The following is a 6,000-nucleotide window of genomic DNA, read 5'->3' as shown; positions in this document are numbered from 1 at the left end:
CCTGATCTGAATTGGGAGCTGGTTCCACAGGAGAGGAGCCTGAAAGCTGAAGGCTCTGCCTCCCATTCTACTCTTACAAACCCTAGGAACTACAAGTAAGCCTGCAGTCTGAGAGCGAAGCGCTCTATTGGGGTGATATGGTACTACGAGGTCCCTAAGATAAGATGGGACCTGATTATTCAAAACCTTATAAGTAAGAAGAAGAATTTTAAATTCTATTCTAGAATTAACAGGAAGCCAATGAAGAGAGGCCAATATGGGTGAGATATGCTCTCTCCTTCTAGTCCCCGTCAGTACTCTAGCTGCAGCATTTTGAATTAACTGAAGGCTTTTTAGGGAACTTTTAGGACAACCTGATAATAATGAATTACAATAGTCCAGCCTAGAGGAAATAAATGCATGAATTAGTTTTTCAGCATCACTCTGAGACAAGACCTTTCTGATTTTAGAGATATTGCGTAAATGCAAAAAAGCAGTCCTACATATTTGTTTAATATGCGCTTTGAATGACATATCCTGATCAAAAATGACTCCAAGATTTCTCACAGTATTACTAGAGGTCAGGGTAATGCCATCCACAGTAAGGATCTGGTTAGACACCATGTTTCTAAGATTTGTGGGGCCAAGTACAATAACTTCAGTTTTATCTGAGTTTAAAAGCAGGAAATTAGAGGTCATCCATGTCTTTATGTCTGTAAGACAATCCTGCAGTTTAGCTAATTGGTGTGTGTTGTCTGGCTTCATGGATAGATAAAGCTGGGTATCATCTGCGTAACAATGAAAATTTAAGCAATACCGTCTAATAATACTGCCTAAGGGAAGCATATATAAAGTGAATAAAATTGGTCCTAGCACAGAACCTTGTGGAACTCCATAATTAACTTTAGTCTGTGAAGAAGATTCCCCATTTACATGAACAAATTGTAATCTATTAGACAAATATGATTCAAACCACCGCAGCGCAGTGCCTTTAATACCTATGGCATGCTCTAATCTCTGTAATAAAATTTTATGGTCAACAGTATCAAAAGCAGCACTGAGGTCTAACAGGACAAGCACAGAGATGAGTCCACTGTCCGAGGCCATAAGAAGATCATTTGTAACCTTCACTAATGCTGTTTCTGTACTATGAAGAATTCTAAAACCTGACTGAAACTCTTCAAATAGACCATTCCTCTGCAGATGATCAGTTAGCTGTTTTACAACTACCCTTTCAAGAATTTTTGAGAGAAAAGGAAGGTTGGAGATTGGCCTATAATTAGCTAAGATAACTGGGTCAAGTGATGGCTTTTTAAGTAATGGTTTAATTACTGCCACCTTAAAAGCCTGTGGTACATAGCCAACTAACAAAGATAGATTGATCATATTTAAGATCGAAGCATTAAATAATGGTAGGGCTTCCTTGAGCAGCCTGGTAGGAATGGGGTCTAATAAACATGTTGATGGTTTGGATGAAGTAACTAATGAAAATAACTCAGACAGAACAATCGGAGAGAAAGAGTCTAACCAAATACCGGCATCACTGAAAGCAGCCAAAGATAACGATACGTCTTTGGGATGGTTATGAGTAATTTTTTCTCTAATAGTTAAAATTTTGTTAGCAAAGAAAGTCATGAACTCATTACTAGTTAAAGTTAATGGAATACTCAGCTCAATAGAGCTCTGACTCTTTGTCAGCCTGGCTACAGTGCTGAAAAGAAACCTGGGGTTGTTCTTATTTTCTTCAATTAGTGATGAGTAGAAAGATGTCCTAGCTTTACGGAGGGCTTTTTTATAGAGCAACAGACTCTTTTTCCAGGCTAAGTGAAGATCTTCTAAATTAGTGAGACGCCATTTCCTCTCCAACTTACGGGTTATCTGCTTTAAGCTACGAGTTTGAGAGTTATACCATGGAGTCAGACACTTCTGATTTAAAGCTCTCTTTTTCAGAGGAGCTACAGCATCCAAAGCTGTCTTCAATGAGGATGTAAAACTATTGACGAGATACTCTATCTCCCTTACAGAGTTTAGGTAGCTACTCTGCACTGTGTTGTTATATGGCATTAGAGAACATAAAGAAGGAATCATATCCTTAAACCTAGTTACAGCGCTTTCTGAAAGACTTCTAGTGTAATGAAACTTATTCCCTACTGCTGGGTAGTCCATCAGAGTAAATGTAAATGTTATTAAAAAATGATCAGACAGAAGGGAGTTTTCAGGGAATACTGTTAAGTCTTCTATTTCCATACCATAAGTCAGAACAAGATCTAAGATATGATTAAAGTGGTGGGTGGACTCATTTACTTTTTGAGCAAAGCCAATAGAGTCTAATAATAGATTAAATGCAGTGTTGAGGCTGTCATTCTCAGCATCTGTGTGGATGTTAAAATCGCCCACTATAATTATCTTATCTGAGCTAAGCACTAAGTCAGACAAAAGGTCTGAAAATTCACAGAGAAACTCACAGTAACGACCAGGTGGACGATAGATAATAACAAATAAAACTGGTTTTTGGGACTTCCAATTTGGATGGACAAGACTAAGAGACAAGCTTTCAAATGAATTAAAGCTCTGTCTGGGTTTTTGATTAATTAATAAGCTGGAATGGAAGATTGCTGCTAATCCACCGCCCCGGCCCGTGCTATAATACTTACGTATGTGTGATTTCTTAGTTTTTTATTTTTAATACATTTGCAAAAATCTCAAGAAAATTTTTTCCACATTGTCATGGGGTGTTGTGTGTAGAATTTTGAGGAAAAAAATTGATATCATTTTGGAAGAAGGCCGTAACATTACAAAATATGGAAAAAGTGAAGTGCTGTGAACAGTACTTTCTGGGTGCACTGTCGACCCTGTGTGGAAAATATACAAAGCTAATATATATATATGTCGCAGACATATACGAGCAAAGCTCCTCAGCATCTCACCATGTCATTGAGGACCTTCAGACTGTTTTTTGAGCAAATGCTTTAGGCCCCCCTGCCTTTCAAAGCATTTTTCTTTTTTGGTCTTTCAGCTTCTGTGGGGGCTCCACCCCCCAGACTCCCCAATTACAGCCCTCTTAACCCCCTGCCACTTTATGCATTTTTTTAAATGCAGATGTAAATTATATTCAAGCTTTTCAGCTATCAATCAATCAATCAACTTTTTTCTTATATAGCGCCAAATCACAACAAACAGTTGCCCCAAGGCGCTCCAAGCTCCAAGCTAGTTGACAGTAGGGCTGTACAATATGGCCAAATTATCATATCCCAATACTGTCATATCAATATGATATATGATATGACTGTGACTTCACACAAAGTGCAGAAACAGTGAAAATGAAACATTTAACATTTGGAATTTCAGACATTTTAATTTGTTTATGCCATTTCAAATACAAGAAATACAAAAAACTTAAAGAATTTCTAAAATTATCCTCCTCAAACTCAAACTGAAAGCAAATCTCTAAAACTTGATAAAACCTGTAAATAATAATCAGTTTTATTTCCAGTTTTCTTCAGACAAGTCAGGGGATGGAAACATGAACATTTCCAAGTCACTGAATATGTCTTGGACTTTATTTACATCAATTATGAAGAAATACAAAAGTTTCTTTCACCAAAACATCAAATCTAGGCTTTCATCTCAAATGTACTTTCTGTCAAATTGTAGCTGAACTATTGGGTCTTTTTAAGAAAAGCCTCCTCTACACCACTTCATCAGGAAGCTGGATTTTAGATTTTTAATTCATTTATATCAAGTTTTACAGATTTGGTTTCTGTTTCGTTTAAGAAAGATAACATTATTTATCTAAAGTTGTGTCACTGGTTTGTCACTCAGACAGCAAAATTAAGAGGTTATTTAATCAACAGCTGCCTGCTCGTTTAAAAATCACTGGAAAAACACGTGTATATATAAGACAACCTGAATTAAAGGAGCAATGCCGCTTTTAACAACCTGGACCTCATTTCTGGTCGTTTACTCACCAATATAAGTTTGGTGTCATTATTAGTCCATAGTTCAAATGATGTGTTCAGTTCAAATCTGAGGCAAACATTTTTCTTCTTCTACTAAGGTGGATTAGAAATTTTTGTGGTACACAGCACCAACTACTGGACAGGAGAAACCAAGCAGTCGATGTGACTCACTGCTTTCAAAATGCAGCTCTTTTCAACCAGATGTGTGGTGCCGTGACATGTCAATCATCTGTGTCCAATCAGATTTCAGGGGAGTCCAGTGAAACCGCGGCCTCCGCTCGAGCTCGACCCATGCCAGGAAGTGTTCAACATTTGACATTTCCTGTTTCACTGTAGACTCAAAATTTGGCACTTCCTGTTTCAGTTTCAGTGTGAACTTCCCACTGAGTCCCCGTGAGATTCCATGAGATCTCGTCTGTCAATCCAGGAAGTGTTGATGCAGGAAGTGTTGTACATTTGACATTTCCTGTTTCACCATGGACTCAAAATTTGACATTTCCTGTTTAGGATTCCCTGTACTATGAGCGAGCTTCGTGCCGCTGCACATTGCTTCGCTCGTATTAGCTAACAACAGTACCCAACAAGCCAAAGACACAATTAAAGTTTATTCTACACAATTATCGGTCTATAGATTGATAATCTGACCTTGTCACTCCCAACAGCACACGGTTAAGTGCTCCACATTTTTTTCAACCACAGTGTCCCCACAGTATTTAAACGGTGAATTTACCAGTCTGGGTCAATAAAGTGGGTAGGATGTCCAAAAACTTTGATCTTGAGATCAGAGTCAGTATCACATCCTTTATGCCAAAAATGTGTGTGTTTGTGCATGCATGTGTGTGTGTGTGTGTGTGTGTGTGTGTGTGTGTGTGTGTGTGTGTGTGTGTGTGTGTGTGTGTGTGTGTGTGTGTGTGTGTGTGTGTGTGTGTGTGTGTGTGTGTGTGTGTGTGTGTGTGTGTATACGCGTGCCTGTGTGACACAGAGAGACAGCTTTCAGGGGACACTATGAACCAAGTGAAAAAGGCACCGTGATCTGTTGGGGCCCAGATGTACAGTGTCCCTGAGGTGATCAGAGCCGTGACCTGACACTCCAATGTCCCAGCATGCTCCACAGATGTGGGTCAGCCAACATCTGTTTCTGACTGCAGACTGGGTTCAGCTCGGCCCGACCCAACCCTGCTGCCATATTCATCCTAATAACCACTCCCATAATCACCAGGGATTATTCTAATATTAGTGAGCGTGGACGCGCGCGGACACGCCGACTGCTCTGATTAAGGTATAGTGCTCCATATGGTTTTTCAGAGGGTTTTTGTGAGGATTTGTATGTTTTTAGCCCTTCAGTGGAAAGCCTTGAAAAAGCCAGCTTAGAGGACTAAAAAGATCCCTGCATAAATAATATTGGAAAATAGCCTGGGCAGGGTGTAGGGTGGGCGGGTGGGGCAGGGTCAGGCAGGGGGTGACACGTGGCTCCAGCAGAGGTGCTGTGATGGTTTGAAGCCTCTGCACTGAGCTCTGGCCTTGAAGTCGTCTACTGGAGAGAGACAGCGGTGTGCTATTCTGTCTCCGTAATGGAGGGACTGCGAGCCGCTGACAGAATGTGTGAATCAAGGCGGCACACTCGTTGTGCAACAGGACGAAAAAAAGACGCAGCAGGAGGCCGCCAAGGCATACCCAAAGTGAGAGTCGAGGATTACCATAATGATGAAAGAAGATGAGGGATGATGAATAGATTGTCGGTGCTTCAGCTCGAGTGAAGGATGCAATGAGTTTCTGTGAAAAATGTTACATTTCAAAGGTGGATTTTCCAGCTTTGGGGGTGTGACCCTATGTGGGGTTACACTATAAATAGGGACCCCAAAAAATCTATCTGTAACAATAACGTTGAATGAGTTTTATATTATTTATTACTATGTTTACTATGTTTTCACCCCTTATTGTTTGTTTGTCTCTTTATTTTGTGAACAGCCTACCAATTCAATTTTCAGGGTCATAGGTCAAAGCCTGAAAAACCTTGGAAAATTGGAAAAATCCCTGTCTTTAACATTGAATGAATTTTCAA

Source organism: Thalassophryne amazonica, chromosome 19, assembly GCF_902500255.1.
Source record: "Thalassophryne amazonica chromosome 19, fThaAma1.1, whole genome shotgun sequence".
In the NCBI taxonomy this organism is placed as follows: domain Eukaryota; kingdom Metazoa; phylum Chordata; class Actinopteri; order Batrachoidiformes; family Batrachoididae; genus Thalassophryne; species Thalassophryne amazonica.
The sequence above is the reverse complement of the archived record's forward strand: the minus strand, read 5'-3'. Positions refer to the sequence as shown.